Source organism: Castor canadensis, chromosome X (assembly GCF_047511655.1).
Source record: "Castor canadensis chromosome X, mCasCan1.hap1v2, whole genome shotgun sequence".
In the NCBI taxonomy this organism is placed as follows: Eukaryota; Metazoa; Chordata; class Mammalia; order Rodentia; family Castoridae; genus Castor; species Castor canadensis.
The window spans coordinates 84,204,406-84,223,420 of record NC_133405.1 but is presented as its reverse complement, the minus strand read 5'-3'; positions in this window follow the sequence as shown (position 1 = coordinate 84,223,420).

Here is a 19,015-nt window from a genome sequence, read left to right as displayed (position 1 = left end):
CCTGGTCCCAGGTAATCAGTGGTCTGGTTTCTGTCATAGGTTAGTTCCTCCTATTGTAGAATTTCACATGGTCTTTTGTGTCTGGATTCTGTCACTCTGCATGTTTTTGACGTTGATTCCTGTTGTTGTATGTATCTGTTCCTTTTTGTTGCTGGGTAATGTCACAATAATGGATCCTCTAAGCTATTTGTGGATGCTTCTTCTGTGTTCCACTCTCAGCAAAGCCATACTTCCCACCAGTTGTTCCCTGCCATGACCAAGTGCCTTTGCTGGAAGAAGGGTGCTTCTCTGATGACTGATTTGGGTTTAAGGGCTCCTCGTCAGCCTGTGGAACTTTTCTTTTGTCTTTTTTTTTTTTTGTGGTACTGGGGTTTGAACTCAGGGCCTCCACTTTAAGCCACTCCACCAGCCCTTTTTGTGAAGTTTTTTTTTTCCAGATAGGGTCTCATGAACTCTTTTCCTGGGCTGGCTTTGAACCATGATACTCCTGATCTCTACCTCATGAGTAGCTAGGGATTACAGGCATGAACCACAGGCACCCATGGAACTTTTCTTGTTATGGTTGAGCTCCTAAACCAGTTGTTGGGATCTTAAACAGTCCGAGATGCGGCCACTCACCTTTCTTTCTCTCGCTCTTCTCCACTCAGGGCCAGGCCTGCACCTTGGTCTGAAGAGACTACCAGTCTCCCTGAGCTCCCCTCATTTTCTCTCTCAGGATTTTCCTTAATATGTTGCTTTCCTATTTAATCCTGTTCTGACAATTGCTCGTCTGAGGATGCAGATTAACAGATCGTTCGCAGCATTTGGCTCTCATGAGTGAAGCAGTGACAGATATTTGTGGACTCTGTTTTCAGATTTGAAATGTGATATGGTAATGGTATATTTAACTTTGTAAAAAATTGTCAAATAGTTTTCCCAAGGATTGTGCCCAATGTATGTTCCCCCATCAGGGTTCAACAGATCCATTATTCTACTTGCTCCCCAATTAGTACTCCATATTTAGAATTCTATAAACTAAATGTTTATAGTTTTTGCCATTCTAGTACATATGTAGTGGGATCTTACTGATCAGTATAATTTTGAGCCCTAACAAAGCTGGGAATTGGCCCTAGGCCTGCCCAAGTGCAAGGCCTGTTCTCCTTCCACTGTGTGAGACCACCTAGCTCATGGGAAAGATGAAAGATAGCAAGGCATTAGGTAGAAGAAAAGGATGAAATGAGTGCTCTAGGGAGTAAACAGCTAGTATCATTTGTAGGAAGTAGATCCTTGTTCAAACCAGAATATGGAGACCTGCCCTGCCTGCCTCGACCATTTCTTTTGAAGCATGCAGAAATGCTGAAAAAATAAGCAACAAACGGACTGCAGGTAAGGGGATTAGCAAGAGAAAATCAGCATCTGATTGGTATTTGTTAATTTAGTATATTTGTGAAAGGTCAATAGGAGTTAATATTAGCATTAACTATGTGCAGGCACTGGACTAAATATTTTACATATGGAATCTCTTTAATTTCACCACATTTATAAACCTTTGGTCACAGTAACAGATAATTAGCTTAAGAAAAAAAAGTGCTCATTTGAAGTCCAAAGGGCTGAGTAGCTTTGGGTACAATGGAGTCACATGGTCAACAATGTCATTAACACTTTGTCAGGGGCTGGGGGTGCAGCTCAGTGGAGGAGCACTTGCCTAGCATGCACAAGGCCCTGGGCTCCAGCCCCAGCATTGCCAAAAAAAAAAAAAAAGAGAGAAAGAAAGGAGAGAGAGAGTGAGAGAGAGATAGAGAGAAAAGAAAAGAAAGAAGACGTGTGTCTTCGCCCCCTCTGTCACAGGCTTTGGGGTTAGCTTCACTCTCAGATGGACTCTTCTCATATGATGAGATGCATCCCCCAGCTGCTCACAGTGTGTGCACAGGGTCTTTAGAGCACAATTTAAACTGAAGAACAGGGACCTTCTTCCTCACAGCAACTGTCTCTGATGAACCCTGTGCAGGAAATGGTGTTCTGGGATCACTAGGTCCACCCAGGGGAATAAGATTGAGAGTTCTTTTTTCCCAGCCCTGGGAATGGAACCCAGGGCTTCTCACATGCTGGGTAAGTGCCATACCGCTGAGGCACAACCCCAGCCCTAGATTGAATGTCTTGGCTTCAGTGTGGCCTCCGTGGGGGTGGGGATGGAGGACTCCAGTTGATTGATAACTGGTGGTAGTTGTCAGTGCAAGAAGGGCAGGTGTCACCCCATCTTTGTCCAGTGGGCATTATTACCCCCATTCTACAGAGAAAGAAACTGAGACGCAGAAAGGTGTAGTGACTTGCCCTAGATTACATACCTAGAAGGTTACAGACCTGTGAATTGGGAAGTAGTAGGAAAAGTGGACAAAGCTTTGGGCTGGGGATGAGACAGACTGGTTCAGCGTGACCTTGGCCATTGACTGCATGTGGGGAGTCAGTCCACCATCTCCTAATCCCTGTATGTGAAACGGAAATCGTGTCCCCATTTCTCACCTCATTGTATGTGAAGGCCTTTGGAAGAAAGTGGGACATTAATTTAGAACGTATTTCATAGTGCACTCAGCAATGGGAACAGGTTTCATTTTGTAGTTACTAGCTTTATTTCTAAATTCACCTATGGTAAAATTCATTTTGGGGGCTGGGAATGAATTCTGTGAGTTTTAACTCATAGAGTGCACCACCATGCCTGGCTCATACCTAATTTAAAAAAAATGGGTTTTGGCTTTTTTTGAGACAGAGTCTCATTATGTAGCCAGGCTGGCCTGGAACTAACTCTATAGACGAGGCTGGCCTCAAATTCATGATCCTCTTGCCTCAGCCTCCTGAATGCTAGGGTCACAGGTGTGCACCACAACACTTGGCTTTATAAGAATAGATTCTGTGTGTGTGTGTGTGTGTGTGTGTGTGTGTGTGTGTGGTGTATGTGTGTGGTGTGCTTGGGATCAAACTCATGTTCTTGTGACCCCAGAGCTCTTCCTTCATTTTTGATGGTCCAAGTTTCTTTCTAGTATAATTTCACTTCTGTGAAAAGAACATCCTTCAGCAATTATTGTAGAGTACACCTGCTGGCATTGAATTATCTTAGTTTTTTAAAATCTGAGAGTGTTTTTATTTCATATTTTTATTTGATTCCTGAAGAATATTTCCATTGAATATAAAAACTCTGAGATGACACGTATTTTCTTTCAGCATTTTGAAAATGTTGTTCTACTTCCTTCTGTCTTCCCTGGTTTCTGGTAAGAGAGTCATTAGCTGGGCAGTGGTGACTCACGCCTGTAATCCTAGGTACTCAGGAGGCAGCAATCAGGAGGATCATGGTTTGAAGCCAGTCCAGAAAAAATAGTTAGCAAGACTCTATCTCGAAAAAAAACATTCACAAAAAAGAGCTGGTAGAATGGTTCAAGTGGTAGAGTGCCTGCCTAGCAAGCATGAGGCCCTGAGTTCAAACTCCAGTACTGCCAAAAAAATGGAGTCATTCTAGTAGTCATACTCCTATCAGGCATGTATCCATTTTCTCTGGTTGCTTTCAGTTATTTTCCTTGGTTGATTGTGTTCAGCAGTTTGACTATCATTTTTTTTTTTTTGGCAGTTGAACTCAGGGCCTTGTGCTAGCTAGGCAGGCATTCTACCACTTAGTCATGCTACCAGCTCTTTTAGCTTTTTAGGTATTTTTTGAATATGGTCTCACTTTTATGCTCAGGCCAGCCTGCACCACAATCCTCTTATTTACACTTCCCACATAGCTTGGATGACAGGTGCACACCACCATGCTCAACTGCTTTTTATTGGTTGAGATGGGGTCCCAGTAACCATTTGCTTAGGCTGTCCTGGAACTGCTATCCTCCTGATCTCTGTCTTCCAAGTAGCTGGGATTACAGGTTTGAGCCACTGTGCCCAGCTGCTCTGTTCATTTCTTTCCAATAGTTTTTCTGCATGGTTTAGATGAGACCAATATAGCTTGTTTTGCCTTTGTCCTGTTTTCCAGTATGCCTCAGTGTAGTACTGTTGCTAATCCTGTCTTTTATTTAAAATGTTATATGCTCATTCTAGGGTTTTTCCTTTAGTTTTTAAAAATTATGACATTAAGTCTGAGAAAGTGGCACACACCCACAATCCCAGGGAATCTACTTGGGAAGCTGGGATAGGAGAATCCCAAGTTAGAGGCCAATTTGGGCTGCATACCAAAACCATGTGTCAAAAACCAAAAAATAAATTATGGCCTTAAGATATTATTTTTCTTGGTTACTGAGTATAATCTTTAATGTGTGTGTGAAGCGGTCATCTCATCTGTGTCTCCCTAGTCCTATCCTATTGGGTAATTTATTGATCTGTACCATCTTCAAATTCATGGACTCTTTCATCTGTCCATTTCCATTCTGCTATTGAGCCCAGGTATTTTAGTTTTCAGTTCTAGTAATTTACATTTGTTTTTTCTTTAAATTTTTTTTGGCAATACTGGGGTTTGAACTTGGAGCCTCATGCTTGCTAGGCAGGTGCTTTACCACTTGAGCCACTCTGCCAGCCTAGTTTTTCTTTATCTCATTTATTTCTTTGTTGAAATTTTTATCTTTCAGTTAGTTCCAAGGTATCAGCATTTAGTTATTATATAGGATCACAAGGGCTGGCAAGAATGTAGAGGAAAAGGAACCCTTCACACTGTTGGTGGGAATTACATTAGTATACGGCCACTATGGAAAATGAACACTGAACATTAAAAATGGAAAATAAAATTAAGTTTTAATAAAATTTAGAATTAAATTTAATACAAATTTAAAAATAAAATTATAAAGAGAACTACCATGCGATTCAGTAGTATCACTCCTGGGTATGTGTGCAAAGGAAATGAAGTCAGTGTGCTGAAGAGGCACCTGCACTCCCATGCTCACTGCAGCACTGTTCACAATAGCCAAGAAATGGATGCAGCCCAAGCGGCCATGAACAGATGAAAGGATAGAGAAAAGGCAGTACATATATGTGATGGAATACTATTCAGCCATAAAAAGGATGGAATCCTGTAATTTATAACAGCATGGATGGAACTGGAGAGCATTATGTTACGCAAAATAAGCCAGGGACTTACAGAAAGAAGAGTACTGCATGAACTCACTCATAAGTCTGTGTCATAGAGGTTGAGAGAACAATGGTGAGAGAGTGGGGACAGGGGAGGGGGAGAGGTTGATCAATGGGATCCTCTATAGTTAGGAGAAATAAGTTCTGATGTGCTATCAGTAGGGTGACTATAGATAACAATAATGAGCTGGATATTTCAAAAAGCTACAAAAAAAGTATTTTGAAAGTTTTCACCATGAATAAATGAAAAGTGTTTGAGGTGATAAATGTTTAATCCGAATTAAACATTTCACTATATATTTGTATGTATGCATATATATCATATATCAGTTAAAATAAATTTAAATGCAAAAATTTTAAAAGGAGTATTTTTGTCAGGTATGTTTAATATCTGCGTCATGTCAGTGTTGATGTCTGTTGGATATTTTTCCCCTAGTAAGTTGAGATTTTCCTGGTTCTTCACATGCCCAGTAATTTTGGGACGCATCGCAGACATTTGCAGTCCGGTTTCGTGCGATGCTGGTTCCTGTGTTGGCTGGGAGGGCAACCGGCCAGGTGGATTCTGATCCGGCATCTGCAGCCTGCAGTTTTGCTGTCCATTCACTTTTCGGTCTTCACAGTGCAATTCAGCTCTTCCCAAGTGTGCGCCACCCAGTGGCCAATCTGGGAGTTGGTGGGTTCCTTCCTTACCATTCTCAACCATACACAGAAAGACAAGCACTGAGTGTTCTCTCTTATATGTGGAAACTAAAACAATCCACCTGGAAGTAAAATGCTGATTGATAAGGATTGGGAAGGGTTTGGAGTCAGGGAAAGTGGAAACAGTGGTTGGACTTGATGAGTACAGACTGTATGTGTGCATGGAAATACTGTATGGAACCCCATTAATACATACACTTAATATGTGTTAATGAAAAATGAAAAATCAAAAACAATCTGTATGTGTCATTTGGGCCAGATCCCCGCAGATGCAGCTTAAGGCGTAATCTAGGGCTTCACAAGCAGCCTTAAGGGTCACTCCTGTGGCTTTCTCCCTGTCTGTGCTCTTCTTCACTCCGCTTTTCTGCAGCTCCCTGTCAAAGTCCTCCAGCCAGAAAACTGGAATTTTGAGAACTTTGCTCTGCCTCGTACTTCCTGCAATGATGCGCACATCTGGTCCAAGTGGCAGAGGACAAAGAGGGGACCATCACGCTCTGCTCCTCAGAAGTATATTCTCTCCCTTCTTGGTTTTCGTTCTATGGGCACAGGTAGGCACCTCTGCAGCTGGAGACCTGGGAATGGGAAAGAGAAACAAATGAAAGGAGAGAAATGGAGAAATTTGGCATTGTCTGCTGGTAGGAGACCTCTTTTCAGCTCCTTGCAGCAGAGCTAGAGGGTTTCACCTAGAACTGTCTTCAATGACACACATTCCTTGGTGGGGGGCTGTATTGAATCCGGGCTGTGGAAGAAATGGATAAAGTCACTCCTGGTGCCATTCATACTCTGAACTCTAGCCTTCTTTCTCTATTTTCCTACTACTGTTTGGTTTCTCTCTCTCCCTCCCTCTCTCTCTCTCTCTCTCTCTCTCTCTCTCTCTCTCTCTCTCTCCCTCTCTCCCTTTGGTGGTGTTGGAGTTTGAAATCAGGGCCTCATGCTTGCTAGGAGATGCTCTGTACCATCTGAGCCATGGCTCCAGCTTCTACTGTTTGCTTTTCCAGAATCTCCAGTTTGACCAGGTTTTAGCGCTACAGCCCAGAATCAGAATTCCTAATTATTATTATTGTTACTTTCAGAAATGATTACGTCTTAAAATGATTGATAATGACATCTGAAATAGACACAATGACAATTATCCCACTGATGCAAGCACAGCCTAAAATATTTCCAATTAGGGGCAAAATATTATGTGGCTTACTCCCTGAAGACCTAGACTTCCTTCCCCTCCTGTTACTTTCCCTTGGGACACTTCCACATAAAAATGATGACAGAAGTGAGAACAGACAGGGGATGTGATACACACGAAAAGCTTTCAGCAGTGCAGGGGCTAAAGGAAAGCCCTGGGGCGGACTTGACAATAGCCCTGTGTGGTTTCCTCTCTTTTCACAGCCAAGATATCATTGATTCAAATGAAGGACTGAGCAGAAGTGCACTGTGATGGGTAGATAGAGGGGGGCAGCTCTGCCTTAGGTGCCTCCTCAGCACCTTGGGCAGGCCGGAGCTCCAGCTCATGGGGAAAAAAATAGGTGGCCTAGGCCTTGCTGTAGAATCACACGTGACTGTGCCACTTTGAGCAAGTCACTGTGCTCCTCGTGTGTAAAATGTATTTCCTCCCCCAGAAAATGGGCTAGTTACACTTGTCCTGCACATATCTGCTATGAAGAACCAATGTGTTTTCATGAGCTGACTATCCAGAAACTGGTGATTGTTCTTTTATTCATTTTATTTTGCAACTTTGGGGATGGAAACCAAGTCCTCACCCATGCTAGACAAGAGCCCAACTACTGAGCTACATCACCAGCCCTTAGTTTTGGTCTCTTAAAGTACACTGATAATGCTACTGGAAGTGAGGCTGAGCAAACATCTGTGTCTTTACTCAAACTTTTCTTAGATCTTCAAGATGGAAGCTTTCATCCCATGTTGTTTAAAAGAGTGCAGTGTTACATAAACCTGGGTTTGAATCCTAGCTTTTGAGCCACAGATCCCACATCTGTGAGCTGGATATGATAAAAGTGTTTACTTCAGACAGGCACCAATGGCTCACTCCTGTAATCCTAGCCATTCAGGAGGTAGAGATCAGGAGGATCAACATTTGAAGCCAGGCTGGGTAAATAGTTCACACTTTTTATCTGGAAAAAACCCTTTACAAATATGGCTGGTGGAGTGGCTCAAGGTGTAGGCACTGAGTTCAAACCCCAGCACCACAAAAACAAACGTTCACTTAAAAGGGTTTTGTGGCCCCTAACTAGACTAATTCACGTAAATTACTTAACATGGTAGCTGATATGTTGTACAAATTGGCATATAGGAAAGATAAGTTGCTTTCTGGGTGAGAAGACTGGTGACACTGTACAGCGTCATTTGTAGAAGACATAGAATCGTGTGCTTGACTCTAGTCTGATTATTTCTAGTGATACCTAGAACTACTGTGGAGAATCAGCCATGCCACTTCATTCCTTCACACCTGCCATTTTTCTTGCTTAGGTTATGCAACTCTGCCTGCTGGCCCCAGCCAAGATGTGCTGGGGGACAGGGAGAAATACAATGATTTAAAAATACCTCCACAAACCTGGGCATGGTGGCTCACACCTGTAATCCAGCTATTTGAGAGGTAGAGATTCAGAGGATTGAGGTTGGAGGTCAGCCCAGGCAAAATGTTAGCAAGACTCCATCTCAGCCAACAAGCTGGGTGTGGTGGCACACACCTGTCACCCCAGCTGTGCAAAATGCCATAGGTAGGAGGATAGAAGTCTAAGGCCAGCCTTGGGCAACACTGAGACAACCCTCCATGAAAAATAACTAAGGAAAAAAGGGCTAGGGGTGTGGCTCAAGTGGTAGAGCACCTGCCCAGCAAGCACAAGGCCCTGAGTTCAAACCTCAGCACCACAAAAACAAAACAAAATGAAACAAAAACTCTCTTCAAAAGGTGGAACCTAAATCCCCTCCCCCTAAAGGCTTGCTCCTAAGAAATAGCATAAAGAAGAAGTGACAGTGTGCAATTTCAGAGAGTAGGTCGCAAAACAGAAGTGTGGCATCTTCTGAGCTTTCTCTTCTCAGTATCTTTTTGTTTGTTTGTTTGTTTTCTTTGAGGTGCTGGGGATTAAACCTAGAGTCTTGTACATATGAGGTGAGCACCCTGCCACTTGAGCTATGCCTCCAGCTCTTTTGTTTTTTTATTTTGTTTTTGATGTGCAGTCTTGCCAGCTTTATCTGGGTGGACCTCCTGTGTCTGCCTCATGGGTAGCTGGGATTACAGGTTTGCACATCCATGCCTGGCTGAGCTTTCCCTTCTACATCAGTCACTCTGGCACAAGTCAGTTGCCATGTCATGAGGACATTCCAGCTGCCTGAGGAGGGGCCTATTGGGTGAAGAACTGAATCCTCTTACCAACAGCCACGTGAATGAGCCATTCTGGAAGCAGATCCTCCATCACCATTCAAGCCTTTGGATGGCAGCAGACTTGCTCAAAATTTCCAGATAAGCACCCCCCCCAAATTAAAAAACAATAAAAACTACAAGAGAGCACATGTTGGTTGTTTTGACTGGGGATGTAGCTCAATAGTGGAACACTTATCTAGCATGCGGCAGGCCTGGGTTTGATTCCCAGCACTACAATAAACCAAACCAAACCAAACAAATAAATGTTTGTTTTAAGTCACTGAGTTTTGGAGTGATGTGTTATGCAGTAATAGATAACTGATACCAGTCTTGGAATTTGGAAGTGGGTGCTACAACAGTAAGTATCAAGACACATGGGAGTAGCTTGGGATGGAGGCAGTTTTGCACAGTCTGTAGACCTTTTGGGAGAGTGTCCGCAAAAGGCTGCAATTTCTTGAACACTGTTAATAGAAGTTTAAGCTTTTTTGTTTTGTTTTGTTTGTTTTTCCTCTTTTTTGGGTGGGACAGGGTCTTGCTATGTAGCTCAAGCTGACCTGGAACTTGCAATCCTCTTGCCTCAGCCTCCTTAGAGCTGGGATTATAGGTAGGAACTACCACACCTGGCCTGGAGGTCTGTGTTTTGATAAGGCTGCCACTGAGGTCTTAAATATAAATGTGGACTATTTGATTGGAAAATGAAGGACTGTTGTGTTGCTTAGTGGCAGAAAGTTTAGCAATACTGTCACTTGAGATGATCCAGGAAGTAGAAAGCATATGCACTGAGTGGAAGGTGCTGCCTGGTTCCTTCTTGCTGCTTCTAGGCAGAGATAAGCTGGCGAGGCAGGACAGTAAACCCAGAGTGTGGCTGTGCTGTTTTTGAAGAGCTCCAAATTGTTAACGGTGCTAAAATTAAGGAATGGCTTTGGGAAAAGGATCAAATGCAGGGTACTGTCAGGAAAACATGGTCTAAAACTAAAACTCAAGGCCGACTGTCAAGTCCTTAATGTGAAGATTGAGGAAAGATCCAAGATTGCGCTCCCAGGCTTACTCGGCTGACCATGGGGCTGTTGAGGCGCTTAAGGGCGTTATTCACCGGGACTCTGCAGAAGCCCAGGTGAGGAAGGACTGATCTCAGACATAGTTTTGGATGAAGCTCCAGCATAATGGAATAAACCTCAGTAAAGGTTCACAGAACACGTGCAACTTTTTAAAGAAAGTTATATTTATAGAAGCACTTCCAGCTTGGAGTGAAAGGGACAGAGACAGTACAAAACAGGAGTGACCTTTGGATGGGCAAAACTCTACAGGCGGGAAGAATAATGACAAAACCCCATGCAGCTGCAAGCGCAGACTAGCTGCCTTGGGACAGGAAAGACAGCCAGGGGTGCGACCAAGACCCCAGGGGGTGGAGCCCAGAGCCGTGGAAACTTCTTCCAAGGCAGGAGTAAGACTGTCCTAATCAAGAAGACTTCACCATTCCCAGGTAGCTTTTAGAAGCGGTGACTCCTTTGTGACTCCTGTTCCCTGTTTCTCACACAGAAGCATTGGTAGAGATCATCCTGCACTTTCCCACCACCATATTTGGGTGTGGGTGGGGCGGAACACTTGTCTTTTGGATTTACAGGTCGAATGGAGAACACTACTCTCGGAGGAGCTTTTCTTAAAGAAGGACATCTGAGGAGCCTCGTGTGCACCTGCACCTGGATGTAGATGACAAGAGTTTGCACTTGGACCATCCATGGTGGCTCATGCCTATCACCCTAGGTAATCCAAAGGTGGAGATCAGGAGGATCACTGTTCAGGACCTGCTGGGGCAAAAAATTCAAGAGACTCTACCTTAACAAATAAGCTGGGTGTGGTGGCACACACCTGTCATCCCAGGTATGTGAGAGGCTTAGGAAGGAGGATCATGATCCGAGGCCAGTTCTGGGCAAAAAGACAAGACCCTATCCAAAAACATAACTAAAGTTAAAGCAACAATAGGGACGGGAGTGAGTTCAAATCCCAGTACAGCCAACCTTTCCCCTCACAGTTCTCAGGGTTATTTGTTACTCAGTAATAGATAGTCATACAGGGTCTGAATTGGGGTGGTGGGGGATAGTGGGAGGTTATGGAGAGCATAAAAGCAGGAAGTGAGTGCACCCCAGGCATACCTTCTAACTGGCCTCAGGTGGCTTGCAGTGCTGGAGCTCCTATACCTGGTTAAGATGGCGTTACAGGGTCAGGCGCCGGTGGCTCAGGCATGTGCTACTCAGGAGTAGAGATCAGGAGGATTGAGGTTTGAAGCCAGCTGAGGCAAATAGTTCAGGAGACCCTATCTCGAAAAAACCCATCACAAAAAGGGACTGGTGGAGTGGCTCAAGGTGTAGGCCCTGAGTTCAAACCCCAGTACGGCAAAAAAAAAAAAAGATGTTACAGGGAGATCCCCCTACCCTGCTGTGCCTCCACAGGCAGATCCCCACCCCCCCTGTACCCTTTGACCCTGCTGCTTCTGCCCAAGTGGTTCTGGGTGAAGCAGGCTTCCTTATAAGTTGAAAAGCTTCATGGACACCAGGCCTTCCTGTTCTCAGAGAGGAGGGATGAGTGGGGAGATCTGATGGGTGAGACTTCTCTTGAGGCAGGCTGGCCACCCTTTTCTGAAATGATTCTCTGTGCTTTCTGGCCACTCTGTGTGTGACAGTGGAGGGGACCTGGGACCCTGGAGGAAATGGCTAAACTTCTGCTGCTCTAGACATAGGACATCAATAATTTCCTCCCTCCCTCCCTTCCTCCTGCTCTCCCTCCTTCATTTGTTCTTCCTTCTTTCCCTCCTTCCTTCCTAGATTTTTTTTTTTGACACAGGGTCTCACTATGCAGCCCAGACTGGCCCTGAATTCCTGATCCTCCTGCCTCAGTCTCCCAAGTCCTGAGATTATAAGTGTGTACCACGATGCCCAGCTTAACATATCTATTTTCTACCTTTTCCAGGGGCAGGGTGGATTAACCAGCAGACTTCCTATCTTAGAGTGATGACACCAAGCAAGGAAAATTCCAGGAGGAGTTATCAAGCGCCTCCACCATTAGTGTGGAAGCCTAAGTAAGGTGGTGACTAGTGAGTGTGGAGGGCCCCGGGGACATCTCAACTCACACACTCCATGAGTCACACCAAGGCTGATAATGAGCTCACAAGGCTACAAGGGTTGCTTCCCTAAAGTCTGTTTGTAGGCACACATGCCACCAGCATGTACAATTGTGCCTTTCCTAGAACTGGGTGGTATACTTCGTCTTTGGGCACCTTGTTAGCACTGCTGGGAAATGTCCCAGGCCACCGAGAAACAGAAATTGTGTATTTCCGGGAGCACACCTTCCTCCGCTGTGGCTGGCTAAGCGGGGTGCTGGGGTGACAGGGCTGAGACTGGTGGTGTGCTAGAGCCAGATGGGGCTGGCTCACAGGAGATGACACTAAATTATAGAAAATTTTGCTGCCTGGTTATTAATCTCAGCCATTATTAACATTTTTATAATTTAAATGTACTATTAATAGATATGCATATATTAAAACATGTGCAGTAAATACTCCAAGAGCATCATTTGCTGGTTTCCTTGGACTCTATCCTCTTGTGTCCATTCTATCTGTGTGGTGGGAAGACTGAGGAGGACACACGATGCTGATCACTTCACGTCTCTTCTCCACTCGGCGTGCAGTGACTCATAGCTTAACATCGGCCGTAGTGGGAAAACTTGCACCATGGAGTCAGCAAATGGTGCAGGTCAAGGTTATTTGTTTTCAGATTCAGCTGTCACGTATTTACCAGCATACTGGCAAGGAACCAACTTGTAGACCCAGACAAGGGTGGACTCTGTGGTGTTTCATGGCTTTTTTTTTGCAGTTCTGGGGATGGAATCCAGGTCCTTGTGCATGGTAGACAAGGGCTCTACCATTGAGCTACATCCCCAGTCCTTGGTTTTTCTTTTTTCTTTTATTTTCTTTTTTTGCTGTGCTGGGAATTAAACCCAGGGTCTTGTACATACTAGCCAAGCATTCTACCACGGAACTACATTCCAGTCCCCATACTCCCTTGTTTTTTGTGGTTTTTTTTGGTTTTCTTTTTTTTTTTTTTTAACACAGACTCTTGCTATATAGCCCAAGGTGGCCTGGAACCCACTATCCTCCTTCCTCAACTCCGTGTTGAGATTACAAGCGTGCATCACTACACCCAGCATCATTTCATGCTGTGTTGGTCTGAACCTTGTTTCAAGCTAGGTAAGCTTCTTGGAAATATAGCACGTCTGACTGGGTGAGATTAGTAGACACCTGCTGCTGGAAAAAGCCTGTGAAATCCTGCGTACCCTTGCAGGTCAGGAGAGGGACCACATAGGGCTATGGATGCTGCCAGTCATTCATGCATCCATGGCTCAGAAACCCTGCCATGACCTTCACCTTGCACAACCTGTGGGCCACATCAGTGTTTGTCTATTCTGTCTTATCAGGCAGATGACATCCTAGAAGAAGACTTATCAGAGAGGGATGGTGAGTAGATGTTCCATATGGTAACCAAAACCACACCATGAATCTCAGCTGAAGCCCTTGCAAAAGAAGGTATGGTTTCAAATTGAGGGGCTCAGCCTTTGCTGTTTTCCAGAGGTATAGCTGGGACTGTGTCTCTCATTTTTATATTTCCCCACCCTCTGCAAGGCAGATGCATGACTAGGATAGTCCACTTCCTGCCTCAGGTCTTCAGTGTCTTTATCTGCTGCCCCATCGTTGTGGCCTGTGACACATGCTCCAATTGCTTGACTCACACAGCCACAGTCTGTTAAATTAATCATCAATACATGAGGGAATAGAATGGTGGCTGCCAGGGCCTGGGGAGGGGGCTAACAGGGGAGTTGTTGCTCAATGAGACAAATAAATTTTCTCTCTCTCTTTCTTTTTTTGGTGGCACTGGGGTTTGAACTCAGGGTCTTGCACTTGCAAGGCAGGCACCATTATCGCTTGAGCCACTCTTGAGAATGAGTTCTCGAGATCCACTGTGCAACATAGAGCCACAGCGAACAGTAAGTACCTACTGTGCAATTTAAAATTTGTTAAGAGAATAGATTTAATGTCAAGTGTTCTTACCTCACCCAACAAAAGAGTGAGCACCAACAAAAGAGTGATAGGGAATTTTGAGAGATATTGGGTATGTCTATTATCTGGATTGTGGTGATAGTAAATGAATGTTTAAATATATGCACATTCATCAAATTGTACACATTACATATATGCAAGTCTTTGTATATCGATTATACCTCAATAAAGCTGTTTTTAGAAAGCAGAGTAACAAAAAGGGAGATCATTTCGGGGAAACCAGTGGAAGAGGGAGAGCAAAAAGAGAAGGTGATGGGGGGAGTATGCAAATAAGATAATGAAACCATTAAAGTAGCTTTTAAAAAGGGAAAGGGAGGAAAAGAAAGAGTAATAGAGGGGTGAATGTGACCAAAGTACACCATACACGTGTGGAAATATCAGAGTGAAACCTCCTGGTACAACCGATACATGCAAAAAGCAGAGTAAGGAAAGGGGGGACTTTGGGGGAGGGGAGCAAAGGGGAGAGAAAGGGAGAAAGAAGAGGGTGATGGGGCGTGAATATGATTGAAGTACTTTATATATATATATATATGAAAATAGAATAATAAAACACATTAAATAGTTTCACAAATGGAGATAATGAAGAGTAATAGAAGGGAGAATTTGATCAAAGCACATGAAATGCATGTGTGGAAATCTCGCAGTGAAACCACTTTGTACACTTAATATACACTAATAAAAAAGCAGAGTAAGGAGATGGAGAATGACAAGAAGAGGGTTGCCGTGTAGACAGAGTGGCCAGGGAAGGCTTCTTTGAGATGCTGCCATTTGCAGGAGGGCCTGAAAGCAATGAGTGGCAAGCCGTGGAGGAAGAGTGTGCTGAGAGAGGGGACAGCAAGTGGCAAACAACCTGAGCTATGAATAAGACTGGTGTGTTTGAGACCAGGAAGAAGGCTGGGAACTAGTTATCCCCCTGCCTTATGCTCCCGCTCATCTGAGTTACCAAGAGAAGGAAGCTGAGCTGCTCATTGCCACCTGGATGTTATCGTTGCTTGGCTGGGAATATCGCCTGACCCATCTTTCCCTTCCTCCTCTCTCTCATATCTTGGGGTTTTGGCCAAAGAGAAGCAATCGGAAGAGAACTGGCTCTGTTCTTCCCACAGCAGATCTGTGAATCTGTCAACTTCTGTCCTTGTCCTCTCTGCTTTTTCCTCTTGATACCAAAAGATAGGGGCCCCATCACAGGTCACCCCTCCACTTATGCTGGACTCACACCTTCCTGCCAGTTCAAGGACTTTGAATTTACAGACAAACCATTTCTTTCTCTCACAACTGGGTTTTCCTATCTGCTGGTCCAGTCCCATCAGCTGAGTAGTATGTTTGTCCACACCCCATGCGCACTGCCAAGGACGCCCCAGTTCTGTGACCTTCTATAGTGAAACCCGACAAAATTGCCTGTATCTTCTGGCTCTCCTTCCTCATCTCTCATTATTTCTTCAACCTTTTCCTTTTGTTGTGGGCCCCAAGACATTGCCTTGCTAAATCCAATGGGTTTGGAGACATTTGGCACACTTCATTTGACTCTTCCCTCTTCCTTGAAGCATTATTTTTTTGCTGGCACTTTCCCGTTTCCCCTCCCTTCTCACTGCCCACCCTTCCTCAGTCTGCTTTGATAGCTCTAACTCCTCTTAGGACCCAAGGTTCAGTCCTCAGATTTCTCTCTACATTTACTCTCCAGATGATGTCATCTACTCTCACAACCTTAAATAACGTTGATTCAGCAATGACTCCAAATTTATATCTCTAGCTCCACAAGATCCATACGTGTATATCTAACATATACGTGAAAACTCCTTCTTTTTTTTTTTTTTGTCTGACAGCACTGGGGTTTGAACTCAGGGCTTCACGCTTGCTAGGCAGATGCTCTACCACTTGAGCCACTCCACCAGTCTAGTAAGAATTTCAAACTGTGTTTAAAAAGTAGCCCCTACTTATCTAGCCTACCTTCCAACTGCTCCCTGCCTAGCTTAGCTCAAGGATCAATGACACTACTCTTTATCCACTTTCTCAGACCAGAGAGAGACGCCTTTGAATTCTCTCCCTCAAACTCCACGCCCCATCCACAAGCAACACTTGTCAGCTCCAGAATGTGACTACTGCTCACGATCTCCACTGCTGTCACCCTAGCCAAGGCTGCCCCCATCTCTCCCCAGGGTGACTGCAGTGGTTTCTTACCCAGGATCCCTGATTCCACTCTTGGCCATCGAACTTTTTCACACAGCAGAGAGAATGGTCTTTTAAAAATGTGACGCTTACTAGGTCACTCTTCCCAGGTACAACTGTGCGTGTGATGGCTTCTTAAAATTGCATTTAGAATCAAAACCAAGTTCTCCCACAAGGCCATGTGTGATCTGGCCCTTGCCTCTTCTCTAAGCCTGTCTCCTCTCTCTTTTTCTTGGTCAATCTGCTTTGCCTGGCTTTCCTCAAAAGGATCAAAAGCTTCCTTTTTTTTGGCAGTATTTGGGTTTGAACTCAGGGCCTCATGCTAAGCAGGCACTCTACCACTTGAATCACTCCATCAGTTCTGTTTTGTGTTGGGTGGTTTTGAGTCAGGGTCTTGAGAACTATTTGCCCAGGCTGGCTTTGAACCTGATCCTCCTGATTTCTGCCTCCTGAGAGCTAGGTGTGAGCCACTGGCACCTGGCTGCCTTAGTTTATTTTTGTTCACAGAACTCACCAGATATAACTTTCTGTACTCATTTGTCTAGTTGTATATTGTTCCTCTTTCTAATTAACTAAGTCCCCAAGGGCAGAGGCACCATCTGTCTTCTTAACTATTGCATCCCTGACACGTGGGAGCTGCTTGGGACACAGACAGTACTTGGTGGACGGTTGCACCCACGCCATTGTGTTCTGCCTCCAGCCCTCAGCCTGTGCACATCTACCTACTCTCTCAGCACTCCTTCCTTACCCCTGCACGTCCCATGCCCTCAGGAACTGAGGGTGCAGGGGACTCTGAATTCCCAGGCCCATTAAATAATCTCTAGTGGGAGGCACATGGGCCCAACTCTCCCCTTAAGTACCTGTCACGAAACCTTGCAGACTTCCATGGAGCCAAACCAGCATTGGCCTCTGTCTGTCCATCAAGAGCCTGGGGGTGAAGAATGAATTGATTTAAGTGGCCTCTGCTTATTTTCTAGATTCAATTCATTCCAGAAGGGATTTGAGCTGGTGGTTCATTTAGACTCCCATACCGTCTCTCTATCTCTTTCTGTCTGTCCCTCTCTTTCTCTCTTTGACCTCCCTCCCTCCCTCCCTCCCTCCCTTCCTTCCTTCCTTCCTTCCTTCCTTCCTCCCCTTGGGTCTGGGGTTTGAATTCAAGGCCTCATACTTGCTAGGCAGGTGCTTTGCCACTTGAACCATGCTCCCAGCACCCCCAACCACCCCTTTTTTGAGATAGAGTTTCACTTTGTAGCTGAGGCTGGCCTTGAACTAAGGATCATTTTGTCTCCACCTCCAGAGTCCTGGGATTACAGGTGTGCATCATCACACCTGACGTCCCATACTTATCTTGCAGCATGTCCTATACAGCATATAAAAAAGGAATATCAGCACATATTGTGTTCACATGACAGAAGTAACTCTGGACCACTCTTCTCAGCCTGCTCATTCAGTGTTGCATCCCTTAATTATGGGGACGCCTTCTGAGAAATGCGTTGTTAGGCGACTTGTCATTGGGTAACATCATAGAGCGCTTACACAGCCTAGATGGTCTAGGTCAACCACTCCACTGGCTTGTTTTCTCTTTTTGTTTTTTTGAGATAGTGTCTCACTATGTACCCCAGGCTGACCTCAAACTCTATGTAGCCCACATTAGCCTGGATTTCATTTTTTAAGAAATACAGAACCCTTGTTGCTTCTTAGTTGAAATTTTAATGAAATAATTGTTGGTTCATATGTAGTAAGAAATAATACAGAGTGATTTCGTGTTGCTATTCTAGTTCTTAGAGGCAAAATGTATCTCTGCCTTTTCTGGGTTCCACATTGTTTTTCCTTCTATTGTAGTAGTAGTCAAATTGTATTTTTATGAAGAAGATTAGCTATCTGTGCTTGTACTAAACTGTCTGGAGAAAAGGAGCTGTCACACATATTTTTGCTTCTTCAGCAGCTAGCGTGGTGTCTGCTGTGTTTGCTTAACAAACGTTTTCCATGAGTTCAGGTATTTATATTCTGCTTCTTTCCCCAAAAGGTTTGAACCTCTTACTTTTGGCAGGCACTATGCTGGACACTTTCACAAATGTAAGGGACATTTAACCCTTACAACCATCCTGAGGAACAGGGATCTTCATCTCTATGTTGTAGATAATGAAAGTAGAAACTCAGTAATTTAATTTTGAAAGAGCCCAGTAAGCAGCAGAGGACACTTAGCTGTGGATCTTAGGGTTGCAATGCTATAACTTCCCAGAGTGGGCACCACCGAGTTGTCTTCTCCCCCAGGTACAATACTGATGTGGCCTGAAATTCATGATCCTTCTGCTTCAGCCTCCCAAGTGCTAGGATTATAGGCATGCACCACCATGCTGGGCTCTTGACATGGCCTCATAATGGAGACAAGGAATACTGTAAACACATGGTATATGAAGCTGCTGCTGGTGTAGCACAGCATATAGTCTCACAGGGAACCTTTCCTCTTTTATACTAAGGAGGACACTCTAAAAGAGCAATACAAAGTATAATGTAGTAAGCACACGAGCAGTAACTTAGTCATTTGTTATCATTCATATCTGGCAGCACAGGAGGGTTGTTCGCACCAC